The following is a 19,766-nucleotide window of genomic DNA, read 5'->3' on the forward strand; positions in this document are numbered from 1 at the left end:
TACACATATACCATGGAAGAATTTAAAGCAGAGGACACATATCAACTTTCTGACATTTGGAAGGGTTGATTTACCTCTTAACTGGTCCTTCCTCAGCTAGTATGTTAAAACCAGGCACACAGTGTCTCAAGTGCATTTGATCCACCATCTCATAAAAGAGATTCAGGTGACAAGGCGATTCTCTCAAAATGTAAGTAGGTCTACTTTCTCACAGTAGTGTGTATTAGGTAGTGCAGATACTTTTGAAGACCAGTAGCCCATTCACTTGATAGAGTTAGCTGGTGCAATACACAAACCAATACCAATAAATGTGCATTGGGGATTAATTTGATTAACCACAATTTAAACAGGTGAAGGAGGATAATTTAGCTTTGGTGTGTGGCTTTTTCTGCCATTTCTTATAAATGTGAATTGAATATGTAGTTTAAGTTCTCTTGTAGTATAATTATCCTTCCTTCAGGCAATAGTTGTCACCTTGTTCAATATTATAATGATAGAAGTTATAAACCACCTGTCTGTCTCTCCTTGCAAATGACTGTGTCCTCTGTTAATGAGCATGGAAATGTCACCTTAAATTGCTTTAACATTCTTAATACAAAGAAAACAAAGCATGGAAAGCATTTGAAGTTCAAAATCCATACCGGTTGTTAAGCTTGTGCTAGTATGCTTTAAACTGTCTTTATCATGGTATCCTGTTGTATGTGGGAAATGCAAATTTTGAAAGTAAATCCAGATTTAACATTTATCGTTTGGAATAGGGAGTGCAGAACAGTGTGAGGGTTCTAACACCTATATTTTCAAACCCTGACTGATTAGGTTCAGTTTCCACTACTGGTTGTGGAGAATGATCATGATGTAATCCTGAAATTCCAATTCTGAATCTCCAGTGCCATCCGGTAACTTTCAGTTAGTTAAAGGTTGAGATTATTCTGGAATTAAATGAATAGGCAAAGCAACACATCTGAATGGCTGAGAACTTGAAAAGTCCTGAAAACATTTCCCTGAAGGTGATAGAATGCTCTTTTCTGTCTCCTGTCATTCATGAGAGATAACGTGGGCCACATCCAGGGAAGATGAAGTAGCATTTGAAAGTTATAGAAGTAATGAGTAGAAACTTATAGCAGTTATGAGGTGAAATAACTTTGCTTGGCAGTCCTTCAGGAGCAGGCTTTTAGGATTGATCAAGACTTGCATTACAAGCAGTAAGAAAAATACCCTAAAGGCCATAAAAATGTTTGTCTTGAAAATTGGGTTTTGGTTTCATTTTATTTCCCATGTTGCTGCTAAACATTAGAATTGAATGATAATTGATAAGTTACAAATAAACTTGTTTAGTTGCTCTTTTTCTACAAATAATTATTCTTCAAGGGTCAACTTTTAAAACATTTAAAACATTTTGAGTTAGTTAATAAAAGCCTGTCTTGGAATAAAATACTGAAGAATTATTGAAATGAGTTCTCTTTACAGTCAGGATGTCTAAATCCCTTTTAATGTCCTTGCAGTTTATAGAGTCATATGGACACAGAAAACCGATATTCACTAGTCTAACGTTTTAATGGAAGATGGAGAATCTACTGCAGGTGAAGACATAGATATTTAATTACAAAAACCTAGCATTACCTTGAAGAAATAAAAATGGAAGACTGCAGCTACATATTGATGAAGATAAAGCAAAGCTTGGTATTCCTTTGAAAATTGGCATGTAGTGATCTGCACCAGTCCAAAAAGGTTTCAAAACAGGTTGAGGAGGTTGAGTAATTAGTAGCCTGGTCTATTACCAAACCCTTTTTTGTCAAGGGAATTCCTGCTTTGAAATGGATTGTTGTTTTGTTGAGAGTTAACAGATCTTTTGAATGTATCTCCAGCAGGATTGTGCATCCTTTTCCTTATCATGGCTATCCAGGATGATGATCTAATAAAAAAGATGGTTTCAAGGATATTTTGGGTATAGGCAATGCTCACTTAATGTTTGCAGATCAAAATGTTAACTATTAACTATGCTCAGCTGATAAGCATTCATAGTTGTTTTTTCTTAGGCTGAATAATCTCATTTTAATACTGTGTACCTGCCAAACTGATAACCTAGGAAACGTTAAGGTGAAAGAGTCTTGAGTTTCATTTGTTCCTCTTTCTGGATTTCCAAGCTATTTTCAGGGGTTTAATTCTTTCAGGAATTGCTATAGGACCTCCCCTTTGTGACTGTGTCAGAGAAATAAGAATTCCATTCTGTTAAAGCAGAAAGGCTCCTACTGATGCCCCCAAAGACTTCTTCCCTTTATATAGACTCAACTTCTAGAACTGTTAAGGAGAGAGAGGCAACATTTCTCTCCTCTGAACTTGTTACAGAATGTAAAAGAACCTTAAAACCCACTAACTATTTTTGGTGAATGGGAAGGTTTGTTTAGATTTGTTTTGCTTTACTGTATAGATAGAATAGTAGATTATATACAAATGTGATCCTTGAAATCTAATGGAAAGATAAATCTGCACATTCTAGTGAAAAAAATCTTTCTGCCTCATTTGCTTAATTGTGAAATAGCATCTTTTTCAAGCTGTTTTCAAGCTGTATTAAAGGTTTGAATGATTAGCCTTCATTAGTTTGGTAATTAGTTTAGGCAGATTGTTTTGGAACAGGCTCATTCCTATCTTACTGCTACTGAGTCTATCATATTTTTGTTACCAAAGTCACTCTCGAAGAATTTTTCAGCATGGTTTTAATTGCTTTCTATTTTAAAAATAACAGTAGCTAAGAAGCATGAAACAGAATTTGTTTCACTGGAAAAAATCCTTAATTCCAGAGGCTACACATACTAGTTTGATATTTTAATGTTTAGAAGTGTTAGGCTTCCATTCTGCATGCTACAGAAAGAATGTTGCAGCGTTAGATGAATTTTACAAATAGGTACCAGACAAAAGCAGGTAATTATTTTGCTCTATCAGGCAACATACTTCTAAAGCAACAGTTGTTGTAATACAGTCTTTATTAAATATCCTCTTTGTGTTCAAAATTATTATCATCAGATTTCTGTGACTTCTGTCTGATGTGACAATATTAATGGGGGCACTGACACTTGCTGCAATACCACATCTATTTCTTCATAAAATAGACGTTGTCAGTAGAGTGAAAAATAAAGTTGCAGAGATTTGCCATAGGAAAGGAGGATACAGATAGAGTATTCTGCAGTTTGGACATGTGTTAGAATTCAGCTGAGGTTAATTGTGTCCTCATTTAATTTTGTGACTGGAAAATATTCAGAATACCTATTGACTGGAAATCAACTTAAGGTAGGTCCATCCATATCTCACAGCCTTGCACGTCCTGATTTGGGGGATGCTGATATGTAGCATTTATAGTCTTCCTGCCAGTCAGCTTCAGAGTTTAAAAGAAAAGTATTTGGTAAGAAAAGTTATCAAACTCTTCAGCATGAGTATCATTTTTCTTTTTCTTTTTTTTTTTTTTTTTTTAATTTGGTCATCTCAGTTGCAGCTTAGCTTTGTAAAATAGCTGTGGAATTATAAGGAATTTGTTAACTTCCTCTTTGATTGCTAGAATTCTGAGCACAATTTAAAGTGATAACATAATAAATTAAAATGTTGATTTATTCTGAAAGCTATAGGTACAAACAGTTATAACAGTTTTTGTCTGCTAGAGGCAGACAGGAGAGAGTAAGATGAGGGGAAAGAAAGGAATTTTTTTTCTTTTTTTTTTCCTATTTTGTCATTCTCTTGCTCACCATCTTTGGAATTTAACTGAGTTGGAAGTAAAACTGAATTGATGTTAACTTAATTCTACTTCTGCTCTATTCAGTGAATTCCAGCACTTCTCAGAAAAAAAAAAAGAAAGAAATTTCATTGCTCTGTCCTTTGAGGGCTTTTTTTTTTTCCTCAGGCTAAGGCTATCTGTCTAATGGCTGTTTGGGGACCCACGGGGTAAGGATTAGACTTCTCAGTCCTTTCTAGGCCCAAAAGAGACAAGTGAAACTAACAATTACCATGCCCTCAGCCTGCTACAAGACCTCAGCTTTTATCACATATAATCTGAAAGATCTCAAATTCTAGCCTAAACTCCATGTCTCTTTGGGTTATCAATGTTTCCTAATTTCTGCAGTGTGCTGTCATATGTATTAGATTTCACTTATCAGTTCTGGATTACAAAATTTAACTGCATGTTCTTTTTAATACCTTTTTTTTTTCCATTTAAGCAATTTGAATAAATACAATAGTTCATATTTGTTATTTGATATTCTGAGTTTGCTGTTTACTCTGTGTAATACTTTCTGTTGGAGCTACTTTCTAAGTGAATGACTCACTTTTCATAAACTATTGCTTATGAACTTTGTTGAATCCAAACCAGAATTTGCTTTGCAGCTGAAGTTTCAAGTAATAGACCCAAACTTCATTTTGCACAGCTTTTTGTGTGAACACAGATATGTTCATACAAACAAATTTGAAAAGCAAAAAAAGGATGCAAATATTGTCCTGAAATATCATTCAGAATGTCTCAGTAAACTTTGCAAATATTTTTTGCATTTTTCCCCAGGTTTATCTTCCTATGTTATAGACGTAAGTTCTAAAAATACAGGAAATACTTCTAGAAATACTTGTAAACTATTTCCTGAATTCTTATATGCAAGGAACTTGAACAGAATGGTCCAGTGCACAGTGTTTTTTTTCTGCTGAGAGATGCTTTTTATGCCACTTAGAAACATCTATTAATTCCTAAGGGCTCAATTGTGTCTGGTTCGTCATAGATTATAGAATAGTGTGGTGATGAGCTTCATTTTCTAAGATAACCAGACAGACCTAGAGTGCCTCTGGAGCTTAGACTTGTACAGTCTCACAAAAAACTTATCTTTCTAAGATAACCACATTGACCTAGAATGCCTCTGGCTATGGAAATGGTGGATTTGAGGACAGGGACTTGAATATAGGGTTCTCAAATCGCATTTATGATATGAAAAGCAAAAATCGTCACAAGCCACTCTTTTTCATATAAGCAATAAGATTTCTGACTGCTCCTTCCTCTCTGCCTACTGACAGAGTTCTAGTCACAGTCAGGTTAGGTTTGCATCGGTGTGCTTCTATTGTTAAAAATGAAAATGAAATTTTATTAAACCAAAACATATCATAATAAAGAAGCTACAGCTTAAGACACCAGATCATGAAGTTTCATGGATAAGAAAAGTATTGCACAGATAAATTTTCTGGAAGGTTCATTATACACACCAAATTTTTGCTCATTCACTTTGAAACAACACGTCTATGGCCTTGACATTTAATCAGAGCAAGAATGGCATTTATTCAATCTCATATTCAGTAAGTCACCAATTAAAATTAGTTTTCTTACGGCCAGTAAAATGCAAAATGCTTGTTATTTTTATACAGTTTTTTCTTTTATTACTTTATGTGCTTGTGCTTTCCCTTGAAGACGTGTTTGGGGACTTTAACCATAGAGTGGCTTTTAAAAAAATTTCTTTTTCTCTCTATTTCTCTATCATCTCATTTATTTCATATATTTATTTTATCTGTTTATCTATCTATACCAATACAAGACAAACCATGAGCAGGATTTTGTTTAAAAATAAAGAGAACAATTTCTAGACATATATATTTATACCATTAAAAACCAGTATTGGTTTCTATTGAAAGTGTACTTAGAGCAGGTATTAAGTTTATATAAGAGCTAAAGTAAGTAACATATGCAGAGCTAGCACTGACTTGGATGCTTGCATACAGATAGATTGTACAACATGCAACCTCTGTGCTGTCATGAGTGGCTTTGCCTATCTGTACCGAGTGCACCTAAATGTAATAAAATCGTTATAAATTCTCATAAACTGATGAAGGATTTGATACACTCAGATAACTACTCTGAATATTTCTTGGTAGAAATTAAAGATTATCTAGTATTTTAACTCTGGTTTTACTTGTTCAATAGAGACGTAGATTATGGTTTATTGGTATTTACATCCTTGGTAATTGTTTTGCATCTCACTATAAAAAACTAGGCTGAATACATGCATAACATATTAGAAATGCCATTAAGCAAATGATTCTGAATTAATGTTTTGCCTCTCTATGCTATGCAAAACAAATTTTCCCCAATTAATTTACAATTGATTACTCTATATTGTGCCCCAAGGGAATGCAAACAAAAGTCTGTTTATATGTTCCCTGCTATTCTGTTTCTGTAGTTTGATTAAACTAAGCATCAAAAGAATAATTTATTTTATGTATTACTAAAGGTAAATTATTTTAAATTTTAAAAATCTAATCACTTACTTGTGTGTGTGTGTGTTCTGGTAGCATAGCATTGCACCTGAATTTATTGTGTTTATTTTTATATATCTGTAATACTTTTTGAAGTGTATGTGCTTCCAAAGTGAAGCATGTGCTTTTAGCATTTGGACTGCCCAACATGTGTAGGTATATGTGGTATATATGAAATTAATGTGTTACTCTTAGTCCAATTCACAGACATCTCATAAGTCTTCATTAATGTCTGAGGTGCTTTTAGCTTGAATTCTTTCCTGTTCTGCCTAAATACAGAATTAGCCTCTATTAGTTTACCCTCCCAATCCAAGAGGTTCCTATGCTACTAGACCTGTCAAAACTTCTGACCTGTTCAGGACTTCTACAAGTGCTGCTGTTTTTCTTGTCAATCTAATACTATAATTTGCAGTTTTAGCCAAATGCCATTCTTCCTAAGTTTTACAAAATCCCCATCTCTGATAACTGTGGAAAAAATGTATCTGGGCTTCTATTTTCTTCTGTTGAGGTGTTCCTCAGCTTTTGTATTCTTTACTAAGGTACATGATGACATAGAAGAAATCAGCAGAGACAAGTAAAATAGGCAGAGCAGCATTTACTGGTTAGAGCTTGTGAAAGTAGCTAGTGGGAAGGATATTCAAACATACAAATGCTATTTAAATCCAAAGACTTTTTAATTTTGATTATTCTGTTTCAAATACGAATGTAGAAATATTTTTGTTATCTGAATGGGCACAACCATGTATTTGGAATGAGGAGTCAGGATTTAACAAAGTCTTTTGCTCTGTTCTATCGAAAAACATTTTCATGTACAAGCCAGAAAAAAATGCACTGGGAGATGGGAAAAAAAGGTTAAGATTCCTAGCTTGATATATAAACTATAAATTATGAGTCCTGGCTTGATTCCTGTGCTGACTGCTTGGAAAACGGTCTGTCTCTAGGACCTGGGCTGCGGTTCTCAGGTGGACAGAGAGGCTTCTTTCCAGCCTTCAAAATGCAAAAGAAGGACAGAGTTTTCCTTAAGGGTGTGTTCATTAATGGCTAACTTCAGTTGGCTCCCTTTTTAGCATGCTCATTGTTTTGTACACTATTGCAAGACATCTCCTCATAAATTATATAGGGCCTAGGCACATAACAAAGAATTCACTTCATTTGGGGAGGGAGGGCAGATAATTAATGATTAACGGTGAAATGCTTTAATTCTTACTTTGAACTAAACCTTAATCTTTGACAGATGATGGGGATTGGAGATCTACCTTATGATTATGCTTTGGAAGATGATCTCTCCTATATCATTAAAGAAGTTTTAAAAGTTTTACTTGTTTGGTATAGAAGTCTGCTAGAACTGTAATAAAAAGAGAATGCAGAAACCAAGTGTCAGGTTGGACAGAGTATACGTTTTTCTCCATACTCCTCTTAATCTTTGTTTTTAATTTACATATAAAGCAATAAAGCAGATGAGATCGCAGATACATGCAAAATATATACAACTACTCTTTCTTTAATATGCCTTCTTAAAACTTTGAGAAAATACATGTACGTGTTGTGACACTTAGTTCCCAATTCTCTGTGGTGCTGAGAGATCCTGATAAAAGTGCACAGTATTATTCTGTTACACACTGCTCTGTAGCTCAGAAATAAACTGAGTAACATGTGGCAGTTGCTAGGGTAACCATTTTTGCATTTTGCAGAAAAAGTCCAAGAATAAAACACATGTAAATTGGCAGTGTGGAAAGCAGTATCATATACAGTCTCATATTCTCAACTTGGTTTTTATGGTTTTCCTCTATAGTATATACACATAACAATGAAATAGATCTGCTGCAGCTTTTACCTTGAATCTCTCCATACACTTGTATTTTGCATGGCTCAGGAAGTTATTTAAGCATTCAGCTACTAAGCTTAAACTATTTTTTTCCCTGTCAAACTATCTATATTTACTGTCAATAAGATATAGCTGTGGTCGCTGTAAGTGCTGATCATGTTTGCTGGGTGTGATTATCAGGTCATGTAAGCAGAAAGGAAATCGAATTTTAAAAGTTGTCTTGTGCACTTAAATATGACTTCCTGCAATTGGTCAAATTCCATCAAGCATCTGTCTTGAATATGAGTGTCTGCAGGCATTTAGAAAGATGAGATTTCGTTGTTCAGACAGGAGTCCAATTTAGAGCCTGAACAGGAGTTCTTATTAAGGCAAACTTTTTTGTTCTTGTTTTGGAAAATGTTTGGTAATGAATTCTGCAAATTGTTGCATAATGAGAAACGCATCCTTGTTATAAGAAGAAATAACTTTATAAGGTATCATTAACATTTTGATTTGAATTGCATTCAAATACTTAACCCCAGTGAATGGCAACAAGCAGACTTTGTCAGGTAAACATAAAGATCATGGCTAAGAAATAGTCTATAATACTATGTTGGTATTATTTTGGCGAAATGCTTGGTACTTCTAAAACTTCTTTGTACTTCATACTTTTGAGTTTAGAGTAAGCTTGTGTTGGAATATTGATTTAGAGAGTCGATATAATACCAGTGATTAATATCAGCAGTATAATTTATGTTTTTCAGAAACATTTTTCTTAAAAAACATTATCAAATTATAGCTTTTACTTGTGCTACAGAACAGAAATGCAAACTGTCTGCACAAGATGGTTTCTAATATGAGAAAAATGCTTTAAAGGCTTCCCGACCCTCCCTCTAAACTTAGTACTAAGTACTAAGTTTATTTTATGCACATTCAGAACTTAGAACTGAAAAGGCTGTCATGTTATCCACCGATAACATTAGAGCAAACACTGGAATTTAGTGCTGCAGCTTATTTCTGCCCTGATTTACACTCCACGTCTTCAGTGAAGTTACATATAGTATTATAGCATTCTAGTTTGTCATCCTTTGCATATCGCTGTCTTTTTTCAAAGATTAGGACTAAAAATGGTGTTATATAATCATCTATACAAGGGTACTCTAAATTTTAAGCGACTCTAATTGACCAGTTCATGTTTCTTAAATTACTCTGGTAGAAGTAATTACTGGGTGAATCTTGATATTGGAGATAACTGTGAGAAACTCAGCATAAAAAATAGCTCTAAACTGGCAAGATTTCTTGGAAGAATCACTCCTCATGAAACTTGTTGCAGGTTTATATCATGTAGAGTGAATCAGTTTAAGTATGTACACTACATGAAGTGAAATACCACTCTAGGAAGTGAAAGCCAAAGTTTAGAGCTTAATATGAAGTGGTCATTATGCTAATTCTAATTCATGATTGCTAATGCTGTATTTTCAAGACTGTATATAAGACTGTAGTATATTCAGCCTCAGATCTGTGGAATACACTGAACACCTGGCTGAGCAGAAATATGTGGATTATAAATTAAGATGGTAATGTTTCAGGGAATTGTTCTCCTCCCCTACTAGAAAATAGTTGTTTTCTGTTATCTGAATAAATATGGTGTGTTATTTTAAAAATTTTAAACAAGATAGGAGGGCATTTAAACAATTTTTAGTATCCTGCTGGGATGTGATCAGATTACCCTTCTCTTGTTAGGTAACAACAAAGCAAATATTGCCTCATGACTAAATGGAGTTTTATTTCCTTTATAGCTGTTAGCAGTCTATCAGACTGTTTGCCTGCTCAAAATTTTCAACTCCATACCACTGGCTCAGAGACCAAACTCAAAATATGTAGCAAGACAGATTGGACAGTGCTTTTCACCTCTGGTAACATCTTAATTGCTCTCCGATGCAGTCATACTAAGACATCTAAGCAGGCTCTGATGAGGACAGTGGTGATGTAGATCGTTACCTAAGACAATGTTGGCAAAGGAGCGAGTCCCTCTACTGAGAGGATCATAGCATCATGGGATAGTCAAATTGGAAGGGTCCTCAGGTAGTTTCTAGTCTAATCTCCTGCTCAAAGCAAAGTCAGCTGTTACGTCAGACCAACTTATGGAAGGTAAAATCGAGCTTTGGCATTTCTTACTAATTGCTCTGCAGGATTTATTAATCTTCTCCTTTGACCTTCCCATTTCACATAGATCATGGTTGATTTTGGTTCATGTGGATTCAATACTGTACTTTGACATGCCAATCAAAATTTATTTTTAAGCAATGCTAATGCAAATTTATTTTTTATGGAATTGAACATTTTCCTGAGCCCTGAGTATTCATTACTCGTTATCGCTTCTATTAAAATATCTACATTTCAATTAATGATAGAGTAGATGACTTCCACAAAATATACTCAGACTTTAGGAAAGTTTGGCTAACCTCTATGTGAGAGATTAAATAGCAGTATAGCAGATTTATACCACAACTTTTATGTGCTTACCACTGAATAGTTGTAGATAGTCTACAATCTCAACATAACTATTACCGTTTCCCTGCCATATTTGTGACAGGCATGTATAGTGTGTGTTTATATAAACCTTTTATCAATTTGTCTTCATTTTTTTGTAATGTTTTCTATGTCTTTGTGCTGTTGCTGGGGCTGATATAATGACATACCAACACAAGACATTGTTTCAGGAACTGATATATAAAACAAATTTAAAACAAAGTAAAGACTAAAAAGACTTAATCCACATTCATTTGAGGTAAATGGAAAGACCTTTTGTTGCTTTCTGTGAACTTTTGGTAAACCTCAGAGACTGTCAGAGCACTGATGAAGAATAACACTTGAGAACCAGGAAGTTTATGGGTTTTCCAACCCTTAAAAGAGCAAAAGGTATTTCAGTTTGGAACAGAAGGCCAGGACCTGTGTTGGCATAACTCCAAGTATGCCAACTCCAAGTATACGGATCTATATACTTTACTTCAGCTGAGATGGTGACCAAGGACCCTAAATGTAATTGAGCATTTGGACAATGTATGGGTAATTTAACATTTCAGCAATTAAATCTTTGAAATTGCATGTAATTTTACTTCTCTATTGTTTATTGTTAAGTGATACTTACTGAAGGCAATATTTAAATGCCTAAAAAAGGCACCTGGATCTGGATTGCATTGAGAAGCCTCTGAAGGCAGTGGGAGCACTGGCAATCAGCAACTTTAAAATGTAAACTTATTAGAGGAAGTTCTTTTATGTGAGTATCTAAATATAAATTGAAAAACCTTTCTCTGACTTCCACTTTCAAAATTCTTAAGGCAAATACATAGTTACAACAGAATACGTTCTGTTCTATTTGAATCAGTACTTTTCCAATGAATTTACACATTTTTAATTGGTGAACCATATAAATAATACAATCCTTTCTAGAGCAGCTTCTAAATGTAACTGTGAACAGGATTAGTAATGGGTATAAAAGTTAGAAATTACACCAAATCATAGAAGGACATATAGGAATAAGTACTATAACTTCCGTCATTAAAATGGAGCCACAAAGAATCTAGCACTACTGTAATTAACACTGAAAATGTCCTTATGTCCTTTAATGTAGACATTAAAGTTTACATATTTCTTTCAAATATCTTTTTTAAAAATTTAGTAAAAAATACTATATTCTCTCCATAACATCAGTGACATCTGGGCCAGTAGCTTGAAAGCATAGGTCAAAATATGTAAATTAAATCATTCTGGTTTTGGTTTGTGGGTTTTGGGTTTTTTTCCCCCCCATTTCCTTTTTATTCCCCAGTGTAACAGTAATGATTCTGAACAGAACAGAATTATTGAGACATGCTAACTATAGGTGAATGGAGCATTCTTTAAGAATAGCCAAACTCCAATGTTAGACATCTTTTTGATAGGCTGGAGAGGATGAATTTATGCAGCAAACGTGAAGATCTGACTATCAGAGGATCACAGTATATTATTTTCTTTTCTGAGAGACATAACTCATTAATGGACAAGAGAAAGGTACATGGGTCTAGAACAGAACTGGAGAAAATAGGACACAAATCATGAACAGTTTTGCAATAAATTCTAAATTGACAGTTAACCGTTATGACTAAAGAGTAAAAAGCCAAAGTTTTATGGTAAGTCCCTCCTCTGAATGTTTGGGAGAATGAAGTTAAACTCTTACTGCTACTAATGATAGGAATAAGAATACATCTTTAACGTCCATACTGTTTGAACAAAACTTTTTACTTTCCTCATTCATTTATCAAGGAGCCAGGACACCATAGAAATACAAAATAAATTTAGTTGGGTTTTGTTGGGGTTTTTTACTAAGTAAATTAATTATGGCGACTCTTAAAAACAAAATACGCATAATCTTAATCCATTTATTCACAGGTGATAAAATGGCAATGTAAACACTGATGTCCTTCATGGAAAAATGTTTACTACGGACAAGTGAAATATAAATAGGAGGAAAAAGTTACAGTGAGGACTATGTGTTTCCATTTTGAAACACCATTTTAATGTCTATGAGTTATATTTCAAGGTAAGGTGCATATTAAATGTTGAAGAGGTTTGCTTCTCCTTGATGATATGCTATTCATTGTTTCTTAATATTACTGTTTCCTCACACAGGCAGACCAGAATGCACAATAGTTGCCAAATATTTGGTATAATTCTGTTTAATTAAACTCCATTTCACCAGAAGTAGAATACTGGGTTGGTTTCCAGTGTCTCTCAGAGTGTAATACTTGAAAAGCTATGTAGCCAACTTTTCTAGGCAATATGGACTGTGTTTTCAAGTTTTTTTTGTTACTGGCTAGGTAGATTTCATTTTATGAGAAATCTTGTTTTTCAGAAAGTTTTGGATCTCCATCTAGATGTTTTAGATAAAGAGTCTACCATAGCATGTATAATAATTAGGATTATTCTAAACAAGAAGAAAAGTTCTCAAGGAATTATTTTTGTCTTTTACTTTGTGGCATGAGTGGAAATGAAGCAACATGATGAATTTTGTATTTCTAGATAGAAAAATGATGAAAACACCAAAAAGCAAAGAGAAAAAGCATTTACGAATCCCTTCTGCATCTGGTGACATCAATAGGAATTTTGCCATTTACCACAAATGGAAGTAAAATTACACTCAAAGATGGCAATTCTGAGGACCATCTGTGAAAGGTTTCTGGATTGTTCTATCTAGTATGGAAATTTTAATGGTAATAGTTTCGTTTGTTTGTTTTTAGCAGATAGTTCTCTTATAATTACTTTTACACAGAACTCTGTTAAAACAATGTTAATGGGAAAGCAGAAACAAACACAATTAGCAAAAAATCAAGAAGGAATAAAAGATAAAAATTTCAGTTGAGGATCCCACAATGGTTTTGATCCAGACTGGTTTTACTGAGGTATTTGAATACATCAGAAATCACCAGCAATATACAGTATCACCAGCTTTAGAGGTACAAGAAAGGGCAATTTATGCTTTAGTATCTGTGGCTAATGAGGCAAAATTATAGATATTGTCTCAGTTGTAGTTAATCAGATTTTCTTTGGTTTATATCTTAAAGTTGGTTTAATATACCCTTTGCACTTCCCCCCCCCCCCCGCTGTGTTGCTCGTAAAAAGCAGTAACAGAATGTGTGTTATAAAATGAAAGTGTACTTGTTACAGAATGAAAACTGGTTTTTATTATGCTTTGAAGGCATGGAAACATCTGTACCAGTGTAAACACAAATGCATTGGCTCCCCTGACTGCTGCTGAAGTAGAGCAGTGGTGAGGATATGGTCCAAGTGTACTAGGACTTGTTCTGAACCATGGGTTCTTGGTAGCAAGTTTAGGAATAAAAATGTACTATTTTACAGATAACACCACTGAAACAGAGATAAGTTCATCGTATTAAAATTACTCTCTGCACTAATATCTAAGGGGATTGCTTCCTATCAGAGTGAGTATAGGGTTTGTATGATGTATGTCCAAACATGCAAATTATTCTTGGGTCTGTGGAAGTGAAAAATGTAGGACTATTGCTGTGCAGTTCCATAGATTCACTGACTGTTCTTTCTGCTCAGGAAAGATAGAGTTCAGGAGCTCAGCTGCTGCTCTTGGAGGGCAGAGTACTTTTCCTTATGTGTTTTTGGAGTTTAGAGTCTAACCCTAGAGTAATATGCTGAGTATCCCTTTTGTCTCTTATTGCACAATAAAAATGAAATGACTGAAAATGTGTTTGTCTGACACAATATTGATGACTGGATAATCCATATCAAAGCAACATTCAGAAGAATATGTTACCTGAATTATACATGCTGGGTGAAATTGCTATTCAGACAAACGTTTCTAGCTTTACAGATCATTATATTTGCAATTACCTCATTTTGTCTTCTCTCACCTCATAAGGATACCTCTATAAACTGGTATAATAGTCATTAATCATTCCATTTCTCTCAAGTGCTGTAGAGTTTTAGCCTTGTATTTGGGCTTACCAGCAAGTAACTGGCCAAACAAATTAAAATGAAGTACTCTGGGAGTGTCATGAAATAGCTGCTGTACAGCGTCAGCTGTCTTTTTTCAAAGTTAACGTGGTACGTCCTGTGTAAAAAGAAATACATATTCAAAAAGGTGTAATACAATGAATATATATAGGATAAACTTGTTATGCTTAGAGGATAACCTAAGTAGCTGTGTGTTGTTATAAACTGGTATTAAATGGGAACTGTGCAGATAACGTCCCTCAAGCTACAGTGGTAATGAAGCACCACTTGACTGTAATTTTATTTTTCACGCCAAAAGGTTTTTTTAATTTGTTTATAATTTGATAAGAGAAAATATTGTACTTTATAAATTCATTGTCTTATTTCTGAAACATACTTTCACAGTGGGGAGGGAGGAATAATTTTTAAAGCGCTGCCTGATTTCTATATGGGACACATGAAAAAGAGCAGTTTCATGTTGTGCAGTGGATTTGGAGCTGTCGTTGCACAGGGAAGAGGTTTTTCTGGAAGGCTTAGCCCCCACATGAGCCTTTGCTGGAGCAGGCTCTCCTGCCTCTCTGCTCCTTCTGTGGCCTGCAACATGGAGCCAGCTGGTGTGGGGAACTCAGCAGGTAATTCTGCATTTTGGTAGAAACACTGTGAATTAGCTCACTGTTAAGTGTCATCTGCAAAAATTGCTGATGCTTGACATGACCTCTAGAGGAAGCTGCTTTCCAGAGGGGAGAGGAAGTTCAGGACTTGAGAGAACTTGGCAACGGGAATGAGCTTGGGGTGAAGAAATGTATGTCTCCTCTAGTCCTTCGATTTACAGCTACCGTGACACTTGCTAAAATCTTTGAGAAAAGTCTTTGTTTCCGCATAAAGATTATTCCTGTCAAGATGAACAATTTTATTAGGACTTTAGGTACAGAATAAATCACATAAATATGATACAAATAGTGACACATGTATATCTCCATTTTGAGCAAAGGTGTGCCACTATTGTAAAGCAGAAGTAGGAGACATTTGTGTTTATCCTTATTCAGGGAACAAGTTAAACATTTGCACTTACTTAAGTGCCTCCCAAGTCAGGGATATATTTCTTGTGCTGTCTTGAATAAGGGTGACTTTTTGTTTTAGCACCATGATGACAAAGCTAACCGACCTGATTGTCAGCCGTGGTTTCCTCTAACCTCTCAAGACCACACTAGAAGAGCCCTAGTAATGTCTGACCATCACACTGCCTTTGTAAAGACTATTAGGAAAGTCACCTTCTCTCATCCGGGATGGTGGCTATTCTATGGTGATTTTAAAAATGTCTCCGTGCACAACTTTGCTCTTCATTGTGTATTCTATTACCTGATGTCTGTTCCAGTTTATTATTCTGTAATTTATTCAACATGCAATTTCTGAAATTGTCTGATCCCTAGACAGAGAATTGCATAAACAATCTTTTTTTTTCTTTTTTTTTCTTTTTTTCTTTCTTTTTTTTTTTCCATACTGGTAGCTGGATGTCCAGGGAATTTTTGGTACAGCTAAACTTAAGATTTTAACTTTCTTATACCAAATGATTTAGAGTCTTTAAAGTATTTCCTGGCAGAGTAGTTGTTATTTGCATGACAGGAACCCTCTAGTAAAAGATTCTTGGGGTAATACTAATAATCAGTAGATATTTTGAAAAAATATTCCCTGTAGTATTTTACTCAGCTTTGCAGTGTTTACCTCTAAATACAGATGCTTATGCAGGAAAGGGAACTGCTAAATGATTTCTTTTGTGCCAATGTTGTCAAAAAGCATTTCCCAGTTTGACTGAGATCGTGGGAGTTGAGAGCAGAAGAGAGGCAAAAATTCTTTTCTGCTCTAATTCAGAGGTCAGTAGAGTTAAGCTACCATTAAATTTGGGGCAGATATTTTAATGAATTCCAGAAATACAGCAGCTGAATAGAAATAATGGGAATACAGAGATCTTATTTCTTATATTCCCTTGAATTAGAGTGTTACTGCTTGTGGCCAAGCAGTTACAGCAAATAGTTAGGCTGAAAGAGAGTGAGTTTTATTGAGATAAATCTTTTGTGAAGAAGAAATATTTCTAAATGAAGGATAATTGTTTCAAGGATACGCTGTATAAATTTGTTTTTATGAAATTAAACTTTCCCTTCATTTTAATGTCTTTGCATTTGTTTGTGCTTTGCATGCACAAATGCAGGTTTGGGAATGCTAGGGGTGAGAGCACATCTGTAGCTTGTTCTTCCAAGCAGTTTGTAAATTAAAGCTAAGAAATCATAAAATAGAAGTAAATGAGCATGATAAATATAATCTTATTTATCAAATGATATGTCCTTTGGCTTGTATGACTAGAACATGTCTTTAAATATTGGGAGAAGAAAATGTGCACATGTTGACTATCTTTTTTTATTTCTTTGCTATTCTTTTTATTATGGTTGATTTATTATATAGCCCCATCTTCCATGTATAAAGAATAGGAAATCCTGTCAGGAGATGGTAATTGGATCAAGCAAAATTGTGAAAGTAGTTTGTATTTCGCCCCCATGAAAATGCTCTTTCTCACCAGGTGGCACACTCAGCTACTCCACAAAGAACCCAAAGTGGAATAATCTGACCGACATCCATATTGGATATTCCTCTGGCACAGATGAGTGTAGCTCCATGTGCTGTGCTAATAAAACTTTATTGGTTCAGGTCAGCTGAGGATATGAATTTATTATGGAAACATTAATGACATCATTTATAGATTTTGTGTATAACACTGAAGATCATACTGTTTGTTTAAATAAAGTTTTTGGCATTAAGGATATTAAGGAAGGTTCTTTACGAACAATGTCGTTTCACATTAACGGCATTTAACAGTTTGTGGACTGGTCAGTTGAATAAGTAAAAGGCACAGTAATTCATTTTTACAGTTACATTACAGTTGTAATGAGAAGTATTGATTTTCCTCTTAATACTAATGTGTTTAATGACCTGTCTAATGACATCTGTCACTACTGTTTCTTCTCAAATTGTACTGGCATTTTCCCTTCAATAAAGTAGAGGATTTTAATTGCTTGTTGTATTGTTAGAATGAGAATTAATATTCTTTTTGAAGTAGTAGGAGGGCTTGAAGACTTATTCTGTTAAAAAAAAAAACAAATGTGTTTTAGAAGCTGTCCATTTTTTGGTCTTCAGAAAATGGTTCCTTGAGCACTACATGTGAAATTAGTTTTTCATTGTCAGTTTTTGCGAGTTGATATTAAGTAGAGTTTGTGGAATTTAAAGTGGAAGGGTTTACTAAGGTAGTTTCTGACAATGTCTCTCTCAAGAGTTTTCCTTCAGCTTTTAATGGTACTATCTGAAGGAAGGATACATGAATTAACTAAAATGTTGATGTACCATAACTCACTAAAAACATATACCTATAGTTCAGAAAAGGTTTAATTGTTTCTCTGTGGTGACTTTTATTTCAGAAGTAAGATAGAGCTTGTCTTGAAAAGCTCTTTGTTTTCTACTGCTTATCTTCTTCTATTGCTTTAGATGCTCTAAAATTTGGCTGTTGAACACCAGCCATTTAAAGTTAGAGCAGTTGTCACCAAACAGCAAAGCTTTTGGTTGGCTTGTAGAATCATTATTGATATAATAAAGGTTAGGGGTAAGAGTCAAAGAAAGCGGGTCCAATACTGCTAAATGATTTGCTCTCACTTGCAAAGACTTAATTCTGTCCTCTAGTGTCAAGGGACAAGTGATCACAAGTGATTTGCAGGACACGAGTATTTTCATAAGCTGCTCATTCTTGATCAGTTAATAAAGATTATACATGATATTTTTGATCTGCATTACAGGTAGCAACGTTGCCTAGTTGATCTGGTGTAACTCTGGTGCAGAAAAGGAATACTCACCTACTTCTGGGTACTCCAAACAGGCATGCTGTGATGTCATGCTCAGACCTACCACCCTGAAAGGCGGTACTTCGGGTTGCTATAACAACATCAGCCAGTCATTGTCTGACACTACAACATTATTGCAGGAGCTTTGAGAGAGTATTAACCAAAATACAGTCACCATACGTTTTGACTGGTTTGCTGGTTAAAAATGTCTATGCCGTGTACTCAGGCGATGCATCTACAGCATATTTTCTCTGTACATGTATGACTGAAACGACCAAATTTTTCTGAAACTCTTTGGCATATTTATATAATATTTTAAAGTAGCGCATTGGAGTATATGTGGCAAAACCCAATATACATTAATGTAAAGTTACTCATATTTACTTAATTTTCACATTAAAAACGAGTAAGGGTAACGATTCAGAAAAGCTGAGCGTGTACCATGGTATATAATAGAAAAAGTTTCATCTGAGTAGTCCTTTGCATATAGCGTGAGGAGATCAGAATCAGGTTTTCTCCCCTTATAGTATAGCACATTCTGTAAAAATCCAAACCAGTAGCATGAAATTCTTGTTTTAACAACTAAAATGCACATGCAGGGTGGGTGAAAACAGGATATTTAGTTAATTGAACGAGAGATTGTGGTTCACATAATAAAATAAACCAGCTTGCTTTAACCAGATTTCATAGACCATCTGAAACGGAGGAAGCAAGCTTGCCAATAGCAGGAGCTAATGCTTCAATACCTTTCATTTTGTACTCTGAAAAGGAAACCTCTTCTTAAGCTCATTCATTTTCCAGAGGGAATATCGAATGCTGTGGCATATTGTCAGAGCTGCTTTATTGTCACCATTTACAAAGGTCACCTGAATTAATTGACTTCTTACCATACATATTGTTAAGCTATCCGTTCCCTGACATTTACAGAAAGGTGGCAAGCTTACAGCCATTGGCTATCTGTTGATGGTTGTTTCACAATGTTTGTTTCTCAAAACACAGTAACTCTAAAATTACAAGCAAATAATTGCATTGCTGCAAAGGAACAGGTTCTTCATGATGTTCTCCAAGGTGTACGGGGGGGGGGAGAAGGGGTAGGAGAAATAGTCTAAATACTGATCTGTTTTTAATACAGACATAGTATTCTAAAAAGCAAACAAAAACACACAGGAAGATTTAGGTTGTATTTTTTCACTTTGAAGCATGCATTAGATAGCTAACCTGTCTTTTTCATGGTGTAAAGTAAAACCTCTCTCTGGCTTTCACTGATGCATGAATCACAGATCCATGCTGATGGACTTTACTGAATGTGT

The 19,766-nt window shown here is 34.8% G+C and overlaps 2 protein-coding genes across 2 annotated transcripts in view; one reads left to right on the forward strand and one right to left on the reverse strand.

The window, feature by feature from the left end:
* The window catches only part of IMMP2L (inner mitochondrial membrane peptidase subunit 2), a 504,342-nt gene that overhangs the window by 228,153 nt on the left and 256,423 nt on the right, over positions 1-19,766 (forward strand). The gene's annotated exons all lie outside the window — the stretch shown is intronic.
* Positions 1-19,766, reverse strand: part of LRRN3 (leucine rich repeat neuronal 3) — a 35,910-nt gene that overhangs the window by 15,022 nt on the left and 1,122 nt on the right. The gene's annotated exons all lie outside the window — the stretch shown is intronic.

The sequence above is a fragment of the Aptenodytes forsteri genome, unplaced genomic scaffold, assembly GCF_000699145.1.
Source record: "Aptenodytes forsteri isolate BGI_AS27 unplaced genomic scaffold, ASM69914v1 Scaffold166, whole genome shotgun sequence".
NCBI classification, from domain to species: domain Eukaryota; kingdom Metazoa; phylum Chordata; class Aves; order Sphenisciformes; family Spheniscidae; genus Aptenodytes; species Aptenodytes forsteri.